Source organism: Pinus tabuliformis, chromosome 6, assembly GCF_031772625.1.
Source record: "Pinus tabuliformis cultivar Carrire ecotype Pingquan chromosome 6, CPIR1, whole genome shotgun sequence".
NCBI lineage: Eukaryota > Viridiplantae > Streptophyta > Pinopsida > Pinales > Pinaceae > Pinus > Pinus tabuliformis.
The window spans coordinates 1,256,428,825-1,256,449,259 of record NC_142292.1 but is presented as its reverse complement, the minus strand read 5'-3'; the positions used below and the strand labels follow the sequence as shown (position 1 = coordinate 1,256,449,259).

Here is a 20,435-nt window from a genome sequence, read left to right as displayed (position 1 = left end):
ACCCTTCCAAAAGGAGAAATATGGGTTGTTCACAAGCTGATTGGAACATGTATGGGTACTGCTAAAAGATTATGGAACATGGTTGGAGTCATTGTGGAGGATTAATCAGAGAGGAAGGTGAATGTTGTATCTGCAATGTCAAAAGTGACAGGTATGTTCAGAGTCTCAGATACATGGATTGTTAATCCTCTTCTATCAGATGATATAGCAAAGGAAGGTGTGCCTGGAAATATTATATGAGCTGAACATTTTTTGTCCGTTTTAAAAAGATGGGTACAATATCTGAAGATCCGTATAATAACTGAGGATGTACAAACAGAAGGGCGTGTGCCATTGGTTGCTAATATGAATACACAGGCTGGCATTGACCAAAAGATGTTGAAATTCTGCTATTTGCATTCTCTTCTGATGGCACTGGAAATAACTGATGCGGATGGATTCCTACATATCCAAACAGTGTATGATTTTGCTACAGTGATAGGTACATACAACCATTGGTTTCCTATTATTATTATTGAGCCTTTTGATGACAGAATGCCTGATGTCCCAAATCCTATTTTTAAGCGTAGTTGCCTTGATGCTTCACTTGTGACAAAGCCAGTGTTTCAGCATTTCCAATCTCTAATAATAACAGCAGGGAATCTTCGTCCTATAGATCTACACCCACGTCTGCTGAATTTCAATCCTGTTATTCACAGACCTTTAAAATGACCCTGATGAGGGATTGCTTATGACCTATGGTGTTGACATGTGGGAGTGGTCATCTACCATCGAGTACCAAATTTGATATGCGCAGTGATTCTGGTTTTGTGAGGAAATGTGGACGACATCCGTTAGATATTGTAGTTGTTGTGCCTGAAGGTGTTGTCTTCTTTTCAGTCGCAGAGGGAATTGATTTCGATCAGTATTACGGATGCCTTTGTCACTATGTTTGGTGTTCCTTTCCAATATACTCTGAGCAGGATTCTGTGTGCTAGTGGGGATGGCCTTAGAGAACCATTTCAGACAAAAGGAGGACATTTTCTCACATTTGATGTTGTGAGACAAGCTGCACCATGTGTTGGTCATGTTATTCGATCAAAAGCGGATTATGGAATTATGTTATTTGCTGAAAAAAGATACAACCATCATGACAAGCAGTCAAAGTTGCCAGGATGGGTATGGCCGCATTTGGGTGATGCACATATCGATTTAAGCACTGACATGCCTTTACACCTATCCCGTGAGGTTTTACGTCGGATGGCTCAACCTTGTGACAAGGAAGGCAGTGGTAGTAGGAAGACGTTATCTCAAGAAGATTTGGAGAAGATGGGAGGAAAACTTTGATAGTTTTGATCAACGAATTTGTGAAGATGTGGCAAGCCTGGCTGGAAATGTTGTTGTCATCATATCGTTGACTTCAAGCATAATTATCCACAATTTTGCATTTGCGGGTGTATCGTGGTTGTATTTTTGCACCTACACTTCGTCTGATTTCAAACAGCCTAAACAAGGAACCATTTACAGTTCACTTTGTCTTGCGTTAAAGAGTGGAAAAGGGGTCTGTACTGATGGTTCGACAACAGTGGGTGACGTTTCAGCTGTTGTAATATAGTGCCTTGCAAAGAAAACCACAACGCAACTTGTTTGTAAGTCTAGTACCGTATTCTTTTCAAGGATTAGGTCAATCCTCTTCTTCCAGGACCTGTAGTTACAAGCCCCTTAATGTTTGTTCTCTCCCTTGATTGTGTTAGACATCTTCCTTGACTATAGTAGACTCCTTCCTTGAGATAGTCCCTTTGAATTGTTCCTTGATCAAGTGCTTGAGACTATCTTTTCCTTCCGTCTTCACCAAAGCTCTGATACCATGTTAGAAAATCAGAAAGGCAGAAAGATTTTCTTATTCTTGATAATTACTTGTGATGTTTCTGTTAAAATTGGCAACTAGGGCCAAACTCCATGCAGGTCATCTTATTAATGGCAGCTGATATTTTTCTTGGATCTCTCTCATCGATAGGTGTATGATTGATCTAAAGATCATCCGTTTCCGATAAGTATTCATGGAGATATGAATTTATTAGTGTTATGGGACAATTCATCAAGGTCGGCCAACAACCAAATAAACCCCACTTATGCTCAACGTTTTAGTATAAATAGAGGTGGCCTTCAAGTCATTTCAACACACTTGGGATCTCTTCCTCTCTACTTGTCTTTGGGTTTTAGTAGGAGGAGAGATCTTAAGGGATAACGCTGCCCTAATCTAGAGAGTGCCCTAGGCTCTACGCTGCCCTAATGAAGAACCCCTAGACACAGGAGGAAAGGGAGATCTAGCACAGTGAAGGAAGCCCTAATGCTGCCCTATGAAGAAGCAGTAACACGCAGCCATGGAGGGTCTAAGAAGAGACCCTATCTGCTGTCCTAAAAGGCACTTATACACAGCCCTAAGGAGAGAGACCTATATGCTGTTGAAAAGAGCCCTAGCCGCGTTTTGTTCGTGCCCTAGTCACAGTCCATATATGCCCTAACTGCTGGCCTTATTCCGTTGTAGATGTTGCCCCTGATCCACAATTTAAGAAGACCCTTATATGCCGGAAATAGGAGGCCTCATCTCCTCAGACACAGTCCTCTAGTACGCAATCTCAAGAGGCCTCTATGTTGCCCTAGTCGCAGTCCTCATGGTGATATAATCCGCAGTCAATGAGGGTTCTATGCAGCAAGAGGAGGATTCCTATTCGCTGGAAAGAGGAGCCCTTAATGCAGTCAAAAGGAAGACTATTCAAGCATGCCCCAGTCGCAGCCATGGAGGAATCTTACCACAGCTAAAAGATGCCTAATCTGACCTCAGATTTGGACAGCAACAACGTCAAGCTTCAGGTAGATGAGGAAGGTCTGAAAGCGGCTTGTATGACATGGAGAAGAGTGCTGAAGGGTATACATTGAAGTCTGTCCAGCAAGGAAGCATATGTTAGGACTGTGTTGATAATAGTATAGTCACTTGGATGGAGAAAAGGGTGTGAACTTGATGAAGGTTATGAACAGTAAATTCTATGAGAGAAATCACTATGTTGAAGACCTTGGTTGGAAACCTTTGGAGCAGCAAAGAGGATTGTTAGAGGGCAGATTAATATAGGCCTATGTTCAGTGACATTGGTGGAACTTCGTCATTAATAGAAGGGACATCAAACTACCATTGGGACAATTATATGGTACAAAAACATGCAAGGGACAACAAACTAACATTGGGATAGTGGTATGGTACTTAGCAGCAAGTACACCAAGCATGCCATGGTACAACAGCATGCAAGGGACAACAAACTAACATTGGGACAGTTGTATGGTACTTAGCAGCAAGTACACCAAGCATGCTATGGTAAAACAACATGCAAGGGACAACAAACTAACATTGGGACAGTTGTATGGTACGACAACATGCAAGGGATAGCAAACTAACATTGGGACAATTGTATGGTACTTAACAACATTTACAGCGAGCATGCAATGGTACAACAAGCATGCAAGGGACAACAAGCAAGCAATGGGACAGTAAACATGGACAACATGGTTCAACCATGACACATGCGACAATAGTACAACATTAGGTGCAGCAGGCATGAGGTCCAACATTGTGATGATGGGTGCAGCATGGTGCAACACGGTGAGGTGCAACATGATGATGAGATGCAACATGATGATAGGTGAAAGAGTCACCTTGGAGAATCAGTTGAAGCAGCGTGTCTTCAACTGATCTCATGTATCATCTTCATAGAGATGGTCTATTTTCTCATCTAGGTAAGTTAAAGTGTTGACTTCAGTTGTAAAAGTACTATCTTTCTCTCTCTCTCTCTCTGCTGAACTATTGAAGAACATATAGGAAGAATTGATCAAGGGTTTCCCACATTGGAGTTTGTCCCTGGTTAGCACCACAGCTTGTGTCCTCTTGTCTTGGCTTGTCTTCTGCAATTTATATTTATGTTCTATATACAGTTTAATTTAATGCTGATATGATTGCTAATCTGGAAAAGATATTGAGCTAACTATGAAAAGTGAAATAAATTTCTCTAGCATAGAACATACCTAAAATTAACATGGTATTGGAGCTGAGGTGAAGACAAAGCCCAAGCAAGAGTGAAAGAACAATCACCGAAGATAGTTGGGAAAGGACAAAAGGATCAATGGATTCCTCATCCCTCTTCTAAATTCACCAAGGGTGAAGTCGAAGCAGATAATATTATCAGAATGGCGCAACGGAAGTTTCTAATGGCCTACCTGAAGATCACTTCTATGGGAAGTCCGGATCTAAGGGAGGAAGGAAAGGAAGATGCCTTGCTTGAAATAAGTTCGGCCATTATGCGAAGGAGTGTCCGAATGACAAGGACACATCACTTGATGATGATAACAATCATTCCAGGGACATCTTCAATGATCAGAGGAATGACAGTGCGGGTCATCAAGGAAATGGCTAACTCTTCAAGAAAGCAAGGAACCCCAGGTATGAAGAATCAAATGTTCTTTCTGATAAGTTAAAGAAGTGCTATCTTGTATTGGTCCTCTCCTTTAGATTCGTTGGGAATCTGGCATATTGATTGTAGTGCTTCAAGGCACTCCATCGAATAGAAGGGTGCTCTCTCTCTAATTTGGTAGAGATGGAAACATTCGTGGGATTATACTTGGAACCGATGCCACCTATCCTAGAAAGGTTGTTACCCCTCAATTGAATGAGGGTAACTCGATTCATTTACAAAATCTCTTTTATGTACCTGATTGCAAGAAGTACCTGGTGTTCATTTCGGCAATGGAAACCAAAGGTTTCAAGGTGGCATTCATCGATGGAAAGGTACGTGTATGAAAATGAAATTTCCTAAGATGTTTTTTTCTTATGGGTTCAGAGTTGGCAATTTGTATCAAGTTGCAGGATGGTCCATTGGGGATCATGTCTATTGACACATGTCATCTATAGCACCGAAGGTCTATTATGGGGCCCTATCCGATGCGAATCAGATGGTGACTAGGATGCCTGAATTCAAAAGGAGCATGAAGGTACATGTTTGAGATGTACCGAAGGAAAATCTTACAAAGGGACCATTCCCCTCATGTAGCAGGTTCATAGGCTTAGAACAACCCGAGGGGTTTGAGATTCATCGGGAATCTCATGTATGCAGGTGGAAGAAAGCCCTCTATGGATTGAAGCAAATCATCCCGGGTTTGATATGAGAGGATTGATAGCTATCAGATGAAGCTGAGATTCACTAAGAGTGAAACCGATCCAAACCATTGTTTGAAGGTTGTGGATGATAGACCTCTCATACCGACACCTTCTAAGAATGACCTATTTTTGATAGGTGTTGACCCTCTCACTTGCAGAAGTAAGAGGAAGTTGGATTCCGGATGTGGAATGGTAAATTGCAAGCCCGTGAGTACCGCGAGGATCTTAACTTTGAGAAGTTACATTGTGATGATGCTGGACCAGATTTGGGAAATGCCTCTGAGTTTCATAAACTCATTTGGATTGTTGTTCTTGGTGAACTTTCGTCCGTATATATGTTTTACAGTTAGCATGGTGAGCTCATATTTGGTTGAGCCTCACTGGATTGGTGCCAAGAATCTTTTGAGATATCTTCGGGGCACAATCTCTCATGGATTGAGATACACTGCTGGAAATATGAAGCTGCATGATTATTCGAATGCTGACTGGGCTGGAAGTGTGGAGGATCACTAGAGCACTTCTTAGTGTTGGTTCTCTTTGGATTCTGCTTCGATATCATGGATGAGCAGAAAGCAGAAGTCGGTTGCTCTAAGCACCGCCGAGACCGAATACAGAGCTACGAGTATGATCTTGTGTGAAGTTGCCTGGTTGTGGAAGCTCTTCAGTGCGTTGTTTGTACACTGATGAATACCACTGTGATCCTATGTGACAACCAGGGGGTGATTCAATTGTTGAGGAATCCTGTATTCGATGATTGCTCCAACAGATAGACATCAAATACTACCTCTCATCTGATCAATGAGCAGGGAAATAGGGTTAGGGACCATAGAAGTTCTATCGATGGACGCATCGTTATATCTACCGTACTCCCTATGCTAGGATGACCTCCAACTGATCTGGGATCAATATGTGTGGTTTGAGACACTCTCTTGTGATATTGATCTAGGATCAATAAAACTGACTTTGGTTCAGCAAGAGTGATATGACACACTCTGTTCAGATGAAACTGACTTCGGGTCAGTAGAGAATGGTATGAGACATTCTCGATCAATTCTTCTTCTTCATGGTTCAGCAGAGCTCAGCAAAACAGAGTAGAGCTCAACAGAGCAAAGCAGTACACGACACTAATGGCAGAGATAGTACAGTCGGACATATGGATCAGCAGATGGAGTTCTCCCCAGTTGAGAGGGAGTGTTAAAATTGGCAACTAGGGCCAAACTCCATGTGGGTCATCTTATTAATGGCAGCTGATATTTTTCTTGGATCCCTCTCATCGAGAGATGTAGGGTTGATCTAAAGATCATCCGATTCCGATAAGTATTCATGGAGATATGAATTTATTAATGTTATGGGACAATTCGTCAAAGTTGACCAACAACCAAATAAACCCCACTTGTGCTCAACGTTTTAGTATAAATAGAGGCGGCCTTCAAGTCATTTCAACACCCTTGGGATCTCTTCCTCTCTACTTGTCTTTGGGTTTTAGTAGGAGAAGAGATCCTAAGGGATAACGCTGCCCTAATCTAGAGGGAGTGCCCTAGGCTCTACGCTACCCTAATGAAGAAGCCCTAGATGTAGTAGGAAAGGGAGATCTAGCACGGTGAAGGAAACCCTAATGCTGCCGTATGAAGATGCAGTAATGCGCAACCATGGAGGGTCTAAGAAGAGACCCTATCCGCTTTCCTAAAAGGCACTTATACACAGCCCTAAGGGGAGAGACCTATACGCTGTTCAAAAGAGCTCTAGCCGCAGTTCTGTTCGTGGCCTAGTCACAGTCCATATACGTCCTAACTGTTGGCCTTATTCCGCACTAGGAGGCGTCATCTCCTTAGACACAATCCTCTAATACGCAATCTCAAGAGGCCTCTATGCTATCCTAACTGCAGTCCTTAAGGTGATATAATCCGCAGTCAATGAGGGTTCTATGCAACAAGAGGAGGATTCCTATTTGCTGGGAAGTGCAGCCCTTAATGCAGTCAAAAGGAAGACTATTCAAGCATGCCCCAGTCGCGGCCACGGAGGAATCTTACCACAACTAAAAGATGCCTAATCTGACCTCAAATTTGGACAACAACAACGTCAAGCTTTAGGCAGATGAGGAAGGTCTGAAAGCGGCTTGTATGACATGGAGAAGAGTGCTAAAGGGTATACGTTGAAGTTTGTCCAGCAAGGCAGCGTATGTTAGGACTGTGTTGATAACAGTACAATCACTTGGATGGAGAAAAGGGTGTGAACTTGATGAAGGTTATGAGAGAAATCACTATGTTGAAGACCTTGGTTGGAAACCTTTGGAGCAACAAAGAGGACTGTTAGAGGGCAGATTAATATAGGCCTATGTTCAGTGACATTGGTGGAACTTCGTCATCAATAGAAGGGACAACAAACAAACATTGGGACAACTGTATGGTACAACAACATATAGGGACAACAAACTAACATTGGGACATCTGTATGGTATTTAGTAGCAAGTACACCAAGCATGCTATGGTACCACAACATGCAAGGGACAACAAACTAACATTGGGACAACTGTATGGTACTTAGCAGCAAGTACACCAAGCGTGCTATGGTACAACAACATGCACGGGACAACAAACTAACATTGGGACAACTGTATGGTACAACATGCAAGGGACAACAAACTAACATTGGGACAACTGTATGGTACTTAGTAGCAAGTACACCAAGCATGCAAGGGACAACAAGCAAGCAATGGGACAGTAAACATGGACAACATGGTTCAACCATGACACATGGGACAACAGTACAACATTAGGTGCAACAGTCATGAGATCCAACATTGTGATGGGTGCAACATGGTGCAGCACGGTGAGGTGCATCATGGTGCAGCACGGTGAGGTCCAGCATGATGATGAGATGCAACACGATGATAGGTGAAGTAGTCACCTTGGAGAATCAGTGGAAGCAACATGTCTTCAAATGATCTCATGTATCATCTTCTTAGAGATGATCTATGCTCTCATCTAGATAAGTGAAAGTGTTGACTTCAGTTATAAATGTACTATCTCTCATCCTCTTTGTTGAACTTAGTGTTACTTGGGAGCGGGAGCGAAAGCACGGAGCGGGACAGAAAATGGGTGCGGGAGCATCATTTTCAGAAGCTCTTGGTTTGGGAGCGAATCCTGGAGAATTTTTTATATAATATATATATTTTTTATATGTTTATATTTTGATACATATATGTCAACAAAAACATGTAGAATGATGAATTAGATATAGAAAACATAAAAGAAAACATAGATTGAACCATATACCAACAATCATCTAGAAGTTATAATCTTCGTCAACCACATCGACAAGTTAATAAGATAGTAACATACAACATATTTAGTCTCATGATTCATCAATCTTAAAGTTTCAAGTTTTCAAAATTCAATATATAACATTTGTTGTCATTGATCGCCAAAGTTGTACTTGTAAGCTAAGTGTAACCATTACAACAAATAATATCTAATAGGAAATGAAATGTTATAAAATGAAATGAAACAAATTTCAAATTTCATGAAGCATCATATTTATAATTGATTACTAATGAGTTATAATTGCCAACTTCAAACTTAAATTGTCAGATATTGTTTAAAAAAATGTCATAATAAATATGAGAGTCAATAGTTATAAAAACTACTAGAAACTAGAAAAGACAAGTAAATCTATTATCTATTGCTTATGCTTGGGCCTCTTGCCACCACGAGAAATGTCTAATTTTTTAGTCTTGTTGGAAAATCAGGACCTTTGCCATTAATATCACCCTATAAGCACTAATATCCAGAGGTATCTTTGTCATTACCTCTGTATTTGTAAAGGGATCTTTGTCATTAATATCACCGTCTAAGCATTAACACAAGATAGAAAAAGCATAGCATGTCAAGTCAAGAGTTTGTTGGAGTGATGCGTACATTTTTAGGAGGGTCATGATAGAGGAGTTCGACAACTAATCTCACTAACATGAAGGTACATAGAGGGATTGGTGCTCTTGATTAAATACGAGTTCCATAACCTAATACGTGACAAAATTCAATGGAAACATTGCAATCCCCCAATCCTTAAATCCTGAAAAACTGATAAGTCTGCTAGATTTTGAATGAAATCTAAAATTCTACTTTCTCCATATGAAATCCAATGAGGTCAGAACCGCTCTCAAACTCTCCTTAAAAGATAGGGAGCGTTTTTTTTTAGGGACCACGCTCTCGACTCGCTCCCGAGTCGCTCCTGCTCGGAGCGTGGATTGGGAGCGGGATCAAAGGGGGGTGACGCTCCCCCGCAACACTGGTTGAACTATTGAAGAACATATAAGAATAATTGATCAAAGGTTCCCAACATTGGGGTTTGTCCTTGGCTAGCGCCACATCTTGTGTCCTCTTGTCTTGGCTTGTCTTCTGCGATTTATATTTATGTTTTATCTGTAGTTTACTTTAATGCTACTATGATTGGTAATGTGGAAAAGATATTGAGCTAACTGCGAAAATTGAAATTAATTGCTCTAGCATTGAACATACATAAAATTAACAGTTTCTTATTATTACGATTCTTTATATCTTCTTTCTTTTAGTTCATCAAGCAATTACCAAAGCAACAACACATAAAACAATAGACACCAGATGTTGGCACTATGCCATGGAAAAACCCCCCTCGAGGTGAAAACCTAGTCAAGAAATTCTTCCTTTCAATAGTATTCTTTGAGACTCTTAACCCTAGACCAAGACAAGACCTTCCCTCCACACCAAGTCAACCTCCTAGAATTTCGATCCCTTTCCAGCAACTTTGACTAGGTAGCAACTTCCGGCAACAGACAATCTTGGAAGACTTTGATCTCCCAATCATGAGCACGAAATATAGAAAGAGAACCACCAAAATTTCCATTTTCCTTTTCTCCTTAGACCTTCCCAAACTCTCTTTCTGTTTGGCTTGTCGGCAAGAGACTTCGCACCTTTTTCCAGCTAAAAGAGAACTTCGCACTTCTTTCCAGCTACAAGAGAATTTCACACTTCTTCCCAACTACAATAGAAATCGAACTTATGTGAGAGATTGATGCTCCAAATGAATTCGAGGATCTTGTATTTATAGGCTCCATGTGAGGTCGAATAGGGTCTTTAGGTCGATTTGATCTTCTTCTAGGCTGGCATGGTGTGGAGGTTACATAATTCATACTTGACTCAATACTTAACCTTTTTACATGATTCAAAAGCCCAATAAGGGTCTGTTTAAAAGTACAATGACTCTATTGATTCAAAATAAATCCTAAAAGTCCTCAATGGGGATTTTGACCTAAACCATGGTCACCCAAGCATGAAACCCATGCTTTAATAAGTCACAATAATAATAATAATAATTCTTTTTTTTATTCTTTTGACAAGTACATTACATGACAACTCAAGTACATTAATGAAGACCGAACATAGTTACATTTTCCAACACTCCCTCTTAACTAGGGTGGTGTTCATAATGTACTAATACATTCGAAGATCTCAAACTATATGAACCATGAAGAACTTTAGGCACCGTAATGCCATGGACTAGATTCCTGACCAGGGCAATCTATCCAAGTGGTCTCTCAACAATTTAGGCACTGCAATGACATGGATTAGATTCTTTACCAAGGCAATCTATCTAGGTGGGAATAAGATGGACTCAAGATTTCAACCCCTCTAAGTACCATCAAGCTTACTTGTGAACCACCAACCAACCAAAAAATCCAGTTGTGTATCCAAAACAAAGCTTAATAACCAACACAACCTTTCCAACATCGGGACCCAGACATCAACACGAATTGTTGGCCAAATGTCTTCCTATGTAATGCTTCACTGTCAAAGCCTCAACACCCCTTGATCCAAGAGATAAAGGATGACCAATCTCTCCCAATCAAACTGATTGGTAACTAGCATGCTATCGAAACCTTCGAGAGATTCACCTGTACAAACACAACCCCAATCAATAATATACTTTCACATGTACATTAATCAAATACAAACCTTTGGGGTTGTTCTAGATGTTGCTCCTCAACTCAGTAGGACTATCAGTTGAATCTTTGACAGAAGATTCCTTAATTATATACTTTTCTTTTCTACTTCTCATGCAACAACATATCCTTCGAAATTCATTCTTCAATAAGAAACAAGCTATGCCCTCCCTCTCAATTAGGAAGCACCTCTTTATCTAGACTCCCTCTTAATCTTAGGGAGATCTCTTCTATGCAAGCTTCCTCAGGGAAATCAACTTATTCTTTTCGTCATCGAAGAATCTTTCGTGACTTCCAACCATTTCATCAGAGTTATCCTCATCATGCTTATCACATCAACGAGCATCTTCACCATATTGAAGATTGTGTATCTACACAACTTAAATAACAAGTACAATGAAGTCTATAGAAGCATGAAGTTAGCCATATCAGAATCATAGAAGCATTTCAACTTTATACATATCAGATGCCCAAACCTAATTACAAACAAGAGACATATACTCTTCAACATCTTGCTAGGGACTTTGTCATAAACCCTAGACTACTTCATAATAACTTTAATTCCATCTAGGGTTTCATTGTTTCTTCCAAAGGTATGACATACCTTTCATCAACATACAACAAACCCTAGAAATAATTTAGACAAATATAAAGCATCTAACAACCTTTCAAAATTCATATGTTAGACTTCTCACTAGGGTTTCATACAAATCCTAGATTTCATACAAAAGAATCAATCAGAGTTAATCACAGCTTAGTCATTAACATGACCAACTTCCTCTAGGGTTAGTTGCAAACCCTAGATTTATGGTCAACCATCAAATCCAACCAAAACTTAGATTTCAACAATCTTACACAAATCTCAAATTATCATATTGTCATCATTAATCAGAGATTTTCACTTCTACTAAGATTCAACTCCAAAACCCTAGAATTCCATTTTCACAGTCTCAACAATCATTAAATAGATAGATCTCAGATTGTTATACCACACATACTAGACAATGTAACTATTACTAGGATTCAACTACAAACCTTAGATTTCCAAATATCATCATCCTAGAATCTCGGACAAGGACTTCTATTAAACCCTACATCTTATGACCATCAATAACTAGGTCAACACACATATCTAGGAATTCATAATCATTCCTAAGCATATCATATGTTCGACAACATTAATATATCCGTCCTAAACCAAACTAGGCTTTCAACCAAATGTTTAAATTTCTAAGTCTATTCGTTAGAAATTTAATCTGTATTCTTCTGGTTTATTTTTTCTACTTTTTAAATTCGAACGTTATTTAAAACATATAAATAATGAAATAAACACAATACAGTCTCAACATCTACAGATCATCAGTTGAAAGAAAACAAACACACAAGTGACACCGTTATTTTTTAACAAATGTCCTTGGAAAAACCCAAGGCGGGAAAACTGATGCAACTATTATGAGGGTTTATTATTATGCAGTATTTCCTTAAGTACAATTGGGTGCCAAACTGGCTCACTGGACAAAGAAAAATAACTGGCAGCAATACCTCTCTATTCGGAAACAGGTATTCAGAAAACTTGTTCCACGAAACCCTCTCCAACAACTCTGAAGCTTTGTGTTGGCCCTTCTGGTCTCTGCGTAAAACCCAAACCCCTCTATGTTAGCCCTCTGAGGCACCGCGTAGCCTCTGGGACCCTCTGCGTCACTCCAGCTGCTCTCTGTGTGGATGACGTAGTCCCTCTGGCCTATGCGTTGTCTCTACTGGGCTCTGCGTGGCTTGCTCTGGCTGCTGCTTCTCGCTCTCTGCCTCTGCGCTGGTCTCTTGACACTGTCTCTGCCTCTTTGTCCAGTACTCACTGCCCCTCGCTGCTGATCACTGATTCGACTTTGCTTAGCAACTCCGCTCTAGCAAATCGAATGACTGATCGCTCTAGTGTGTTCTCCAATTGACCCTCAAGCCTCCTCTTATACTTTTCTTGCGGCTAAGATTAGATTTGGCTTGATCCATGACTTTTGGAACCTTCTAACCCAGTTCTATATTAATACCCATTAATATTTTATTTTTCTTAAGTTTAGACTTAGGAACTCCATAAAAAATATTAATTATTTTAATATCCCCCAAACCAGGTACAATCTGTCCAAACCATTTATGGGTCTTGGAGATCTCATGTGCTTTAGCCTCTCCACCAATTTTCATGGCTAGAGCACATCCGATGCTACCCAAATCAACACTCCCTCTTAGCGAGGACTGTGCTCTATTAATACTCCTCACTGAGCATTACTCTGATTATCTGGCACCGGTACCTGTGCTGATGCTAGGCCTCCCTGCCCAACATCCTCTGCACTGCTGCATCCTGTACTGCTGCCCATGGCCCTACCACTGCCACTACTGCATCTGTACGGCAACTCCCTTTGCATCCGTGCTGCTGCTGGTCCATCCTCCCAACTCTACATCTGCACTGCATCCCCCTCTCATCATGTTGCATCGTGCTACTGCATACTGCTACTACACTGCAACTCAGTTACTGAGAAGTAAGTAACTGATCCACCCAATTTCTGACATCCTTGTCAGGCTAAAAACACTCCCGATGTTGAAGCTTCCTCTGCTGCTAACAAGTGCTCCCTCTACTGACATCTGCGCTACTGCAACAACTCCCTGCATCTCGCATCGTTGCACATCTCATCTCGCATCGTTGCACACCTCTCTATACCATCTTGTAGTGGTGCAACACTCTTCATGCCTCTCGCACTGTTGCAACTTGCTAGCCTCACGCTGCCTAAGGACTCCTGCGCTATAGAACTCTCCGCCGGTTCATTTGCATCCGTTTCTATCGACAACCGCCATCCTGCTACTGTCTCTTTGGGGCTCCCATAGCTAGTTATGATCCAAGAGTTTGGGTACTTCAAGGATCTTGCCCCTCATCGCCTGTAGTCTTCTTGACTATAGCGCGATGTCTCCCCACCTCTTCTCTAGAGGTACATGAGCACTCATGGCACAATCGTCGTCCTCCTCAACTTCCTTCTTTGTCTTCCCTGGCGCTGCCTTAGAGTTAAACGCCTCTCCCTTGTTCTTCTTTCTCAGACACTGGTTCGCATAATGACCCAGTTCCCCACAGTGGAAGCACTTGACCTTGGAGAGGTCCTTCTGCTTCCTCTTCTCCTGCTTTCCCGCAGATCCGGGAGCTGCATCCTCTTCCTCTTCCTTCTTGCTCCGGACTTCTTTGCTGCCGCTTCCCGTCTTGCTTAGCTGTTTGATCTCTTCTTGTTAAAGAGCCGCCCACAGTTCTTCCCAATCTGGAAGACTCGCCCTGCCCAGTATGCCTTAGACAAATGTCTCCCACTGCTCAGAGACTGTGTTTAGTGCGGGTCCTCACCATCAACTCCTGATCCAGCGTGGCTCCTATGGAAGTCAGTTGGTCCCGGATATCCTTCAACAAACCGAGGAAGTGATCTATTTGCTCCCCCTTCTGTATCTGGTATAATCGTAGTTGATTCTCAAGTAACATCTTCCTCTACACGAAAGTATGCTGGTACAACGTCTTCAAGGTGTCCCGCATTTCCTTTGCCCCCAAGGATGATGCATTTTGCCTTGGCCATTGCCTCGTACTTCTCATTAGCTGTTGGGTCAACTGGCATAGCCATTGTTCTCAAGGCGAAGGCCTTGATGCGATGTCTATCTAGAATGGACAAGATCTTGGCCTTCCAGACGACAAAGTTGGACGCCCCGTCTAGCCTGTCCTAAGCCCTTAGCCCATTCATGACCATCTCTCTGCTCTTCTGTCGACTCCTCCGAGTCTCTCTACTTTCCTCTGGAAGTTCTCTCTTCGACTCCTGTTGAGTCTCTTTACTTCCCGCTTGGAAGTTCTCAGCTGGACTCCCTCTAAGCCACGATTTCCCTTTTGGAAATCCTCTTTCCAATCGTCAAGTATCACCTCTCTGATCTTCTGTGCACCTGCAACACTGATCCAGATTCCTTGGCTAGAAATCCACCTTAGTAGCAACTCTCTCTACCTTGGTTTTTCCCTGTTAGGTACTGTTCTGACCACAGTACCCGACCAGCTTCGCTCCCACAAGCTACCCACAACTTCCTATGCCCCAGAAACTGAAGGACTGAGCCTCTAGGCTCTGTGGCATGTGCAATCCCGACACTGGCAAAGCAAATCCCTCGGCCAACTGTGTCAACCCTGCTAGTCTCTGCGTGGCTCTGCGTGAACCTCTTTTTGCCCTCCTCAGCCTCTGCGCTGGCCTCTCTCTGGCCCAGATTGATGACGCAATCCCTCTGTGTCAACCTTTCTTCTGTCGCTTCTACAAGGATCAACTTCTGTCACTCAAGACAGTTGATTTTACGGAAAATGCTCTGCTTAGCTGATGCCTTCAACTCTCCTATGATTTGCAACCACGCTCTGATACCATGTTGAAATTTCTAAGTCTATCCGTTAGAAATTCAATATGTATTCTTCTAGTTTATTTCTTCTACTTGTTAAATTCGAACAAGTTATTTAAAACATATAAATAACAAAATAAACAATACAATCTCAATATCTATAGATTATCAGCTGAAAGAAAACAAACGCACAAGTGACACCGTTATTTTTGGACAAATGTCCCCGAAAAAACCCAATGTGGGAAAACTAATGCAGCTATTATGAGGGTTTATTATTATGCAGTATTTCCTTGAGTACAACTGGGAGCCAAACTGGTTCAGTCGACAGAGAAAAATAACTGGCAGCAATACCTCTTTATTAGGAAACAGGTATTTAGAAAACTTGTCCCACGAAACCCTCTCTAGCAACTGTGAAGCTCTGTGTTGGCCCTTCTGGCCTCTGCGTTAGCCCCAAACCCCTCTTCGTCAGTGCTCTGAGGCATTGCGCAGCCTCTGGGATCCTCTGCGTCACTTCCGTTGCTCTCTACGTGGATGCCACAGTCCCTCTAGCCTATACGTTGTCTCTGCTGGACTCTGTGTGGCCTGCTCTGGCTGATGCTTTTCGCTGTCTACCTCTGTGCTGGTCTCTCGGCACTATCTTTGCCTCTCTGTCCAGTACCCACTGCCCCTTGCTGCTGATCACCGATTCGACTTTGCTTAACAACCCCACTCTAGCAAATCGAATGACTGATCACTCTGGTGTGTTCTCCAACTGACCCTCAAGTCTTCTATTATACTTTTCCTGTTGGTCCTTCAACGACCGATAAATCTCTAATCAACGGCTAATATTAGATTTGGCTTGATCCATGACTTTTGGAACCTTCTAACCTAGTTTTATATTAATACCCATTAATATTTTATTTTTCCTAAGTTTAGACTTAGGAACTCCATTAAAAATATTAATTATTTTAATATCTCCCAAACCAGGTACAATTTGTCCAAACCATTTCTATGTCTTGGAGATCTCATGTGCTTTAGCCTCTCCACCAATTTTCATGGCTAAAGCACATCCGATGCTACCCCAAATCAACATGTTCAGGATGACGCAGGCCTTTCTGGCTCTGCGCAGTCTCTGTTGCCTCTGCGTGGCTCCCTTTGGCTCTGTGTCCACCTCTCTCTGCTTCTATGCTAGTCTCTCGACATTGTCCCTGCCTCTCTCCCTCGTACTCACTGCCCCTCGCTGCAACTGATGACTGATTCTATCTCTCTTAGCAAACTCTGCTCTAGAGAATAGAATCTCTGATCACTCTGGTGTGCTCTCCAACTGACCCTCAAGCCTCCTCTTATACTTTTCTCTTGAAAAATCAGTGGTTGAGATTAAGTCCTTAATTGATGGCTAAGATTAGATCTGACTTGATCCATGTCTTTTGGACAATTCTAACACAGTTTTATATTAATCCACATTAATATTTTAATTTCCCTAAGTTTAGACTTAGGGACTCCATTAAAAATATTAATTATTTTAATTTCTCCCAAATTGTTTAGAATCTGCCCAAACCCTTTCTGGGTATTGGAGATCTCATGTGTTTTTGCCTGTCCACCAATTTTCATGGCTAGAGCACATTCGATGCTATCCCAAATCACACCAAATGACATATCTATACATGCCTAGATTTCATCATCATGGAAATACATTTCATATCGTGTGTTAGTCAAACCCAACTTCACAAAATTATCAAATAAATCTAGATTAGACTAGGGCTTGATCAGAGAAACACACACATACCAAGGAAATCATTTCTAAGACAATATAAGGGTCTTGCTGATACATTCCACCAAACCCCAATGAGCTAGGGGTTTCAATGCAGAAACATAGCAAAACCAACATTACCAAAACTTCAAAGGTTCGGGATTTTAGACCTTATTATTCAACCCTAACAAGTTAGGTTTTCATGATCATACCAAAATCCCAAACATGACATCATCAATAAAACTCAAATTGTTGATTTCTAGTAGCATCGGATGTGCTCTAGGTCTCAATTTGCAGGGAGGCTTAGACACATGCATTCTCCAATACCCAGAAATCATTTTGGGAAATTCCACCTGGAGACAATTTTATTAAAATAATTAATTATTTTTAATGGGACCCTAAGTCTACACTGAGGAGATTAAAATAATTAAAGGGTATTAATCTAACTGTGGGTGAAACTTCTAGAAGAAGGCGAGGATCAAGCCAAAATGATCTAAGCCATTGATTAGAAGTTAATCTAGGTCGTTTGTTGTCCAACAGAAAGATATAAGAAGAGGCTTGAGGGGAAATTGGAGAACACATCAAGTGAAGTTCAGAAGATTGATTTTATGAAGCAGAGCAGCTGCTGGAGAGAATTTTGAAGTGATCTTTTGCATTGAGGGGCATGCATAGTAGTCAGTGAGGAGTTTTCCTAGGCTGGAGAGTACAAGGCAGAGAGGACAGAATGACGTCCAGAGAGAGGCTGACGCTGCCCCACACAGTGCTGATGCAGTGGCAGCGCAAAGCCTAGAGGTAGATCGAATTCCTTCTGACAGTGCTCAAGGCAGGGCCTAGAATGCGATAGCGCTCAAGGCAGGGGTTGTCTCTTTCATCCCAACCTTCTTTGTTTAAGTTGTCTCCCTACAACAGGCTAAGTGGGGTTGTCCTTAGAAATGAGATGATGAGTTCGGGAGACACAATTGAATGCCCTAGCAATTTGGTTAAGGATTATTGGCAAGTTTAATTATTTAGCACACCTTGATTAGACTTATTGAGATTATCAATTAGAGACCAGTGCCTTAGGAGCCAAATTACTAATATAGATTAGAATCTAAATTACTGGATGGACATTTGCTGCTAGGATGAAATCTATCCTATATGAGATGCGGTACCTAGAACTAAGTGAGATGCAAGTTCTTGGTTAGTTTTAATTAGAATGCAACCCTCAATTTAGCTGTCTTGAAGCAAGTCTCACGAAAAGGTTGTAGAAAGAAGCCCACAAGAAGGAGGCTATGGTCTCATTAACGATACCTCCTGTGAGGTTCTAATGACCCAGGTGCCTCCTTTCCTACAAGGGATTGCCCACAAGAGAATTGCAAGGTCACTTATTTTAGCCTTAGTGCAAGGGTCAAGCGTCGCAAGCCAGGAGAGAGGAGTGATCCTATCTTTCTATCAACTAAGATTATGCTTGGAGGTATGTTTTAAAGATGCACTTCTAATCCTATAATGATATGCAAGATATGGGTGAATGCTCTAGTGAGATTTATTAAGATGTGATAAGCTATTAAGCACTCTAATTAAATTATATCACTAGAGATCAAAAATGCTCTCAATGATATTCAACACAAGACAATAAGAGTAAGTAGATGAAGCACTTTAGAGCAATTTGGCGATTTTCCTGATGAAACAATACAAAGGGTACTTCTACAAATTCTTTGTGATACTTAGAGCACAATAATGAGATTGATTAATGATTAGCAACTTGAAATCATTTGATGCTTATCAACAAGATCTTACTTAAGGCTACTTATGACAAAAGATTTTACAATTAGGCACAAGGAGGCTCTTATGTTATTTATCAATTAGATCACAAGTCAATGACACATTGGGTGACCTTTAGGCATTAAGTTCAATTAGGAGATTGGTATCAAATGAACTGCTTATTAGAGTTTCTTTATGCTATATTTATGATAGAAAAATGATGAAATCACAATCTCTTGTTACTTATGAGACCCTATAGTTTTGCCACAATTTTCTCAAGCAAAATGTCAACAAGATGAAAATGCATATGACCAGAAATGAAATGATGCCAGAGAAGACACTTATGTAAAAATGCTTCTCAAAAGAGTAAATGCATTATCCAATTATGAGATGCAAAGACGACAAGGAATGGAATGGAAGAGAGGTTAGTAGCCCAACATGGCTATACTCAAGTCACAAGAGCAACAAATGCAAATCTGCTACTCAAATACTAGTGATCCAGTCAGTCAAATATGTATCAAACCTTTAATGTGCCACTGAATCTATTGCTGTAGCCTTATATCAAGAAATTCCTGTACTATATCACTGTAATGTCGGTGCAACCTCCAAATCAGATCAGTGCAGGTGTTTATCAGTCAACTGTAATTCGCAATCAACCTACAGGAATCTAGATCAATTACCAAATGCAAGACACAATATTTGTTGCATAATGACCAAATTGGAAATAATATATCAATCTAAGAAGATGCCACTTGATTATCAAATCAGACCTCTGCCATATCAAGATTAGTAAATCATTGTAACACAATTACTTAAGATCATTTACCAAAGGCATGAGAACAAAAGGAAAACACTTGTGATTAATGTGTAATTGTTGTGTTAATTATTTAGTGTTTGGGACTGACTGCTATGTGTTTCCTTGTGATGATTAGGGGCTACACTTTATATGCTTCAGAGCTGGTGTAATACACAGTGATAAATAGGCCACAGTAGGGATAGACAAAACTGTGAATGCTAGCAGCCTGGCCTCAGAAACTTGTATAGCAAGATGAACTCTAAAATCTCAAAGTTTAGGCCTTAAATAAGTGCCAAGACCATTCCAAGCCTCCAAGCTATCCTGCAATCACAGAAAGGTTAGCCTTTTAAAATCAAATAGGGTATGGACAGACCTCAAAATGTATCCGGCTAAGCCAACTTGAGCCATTCAGGCTTGCAACTAGGCCTCAAAGCATCCCTCAAGTGTTCAGACCCAGAAATCAAATGATTAAGCCCTTGAAATGGTGAACGAAAAGCCTGCGGAGACACCAAGAATCAGTATGCAATATGTTTGTAACCGTGCGGTTAAGGTAACCTGAACCTTTTGAGCCTGTGGCTGCTCCAAAATCTTCCGTGAAATTTTGACGTGCCACAACAATTACAAATAATGT

At 41.1% G+C, this 20,435-nt stretch overlaps 1 protein-coding gene and 1 pseudogene across 13 annotated transcripts in view; both read left to right on the top strand.

Moving 5' to 3' along the window:
- LOC149263220 (histone-lysine N-methyltransferase TRX1-like) overlaps positions 1–20,435 on the top strand; it is a 372,050-nt gene that overhangs the window by 300,670 nt on the left and 50,945 nt on the right. The gene's annotated exons all lie outside the window — the stretch shown is intronic.
- Positions 15–1,326, top strand: LOC149263222 (general transcription and DNA repair factor IIH helicase subunit XPD pseudogene; annotated as a pseudogene).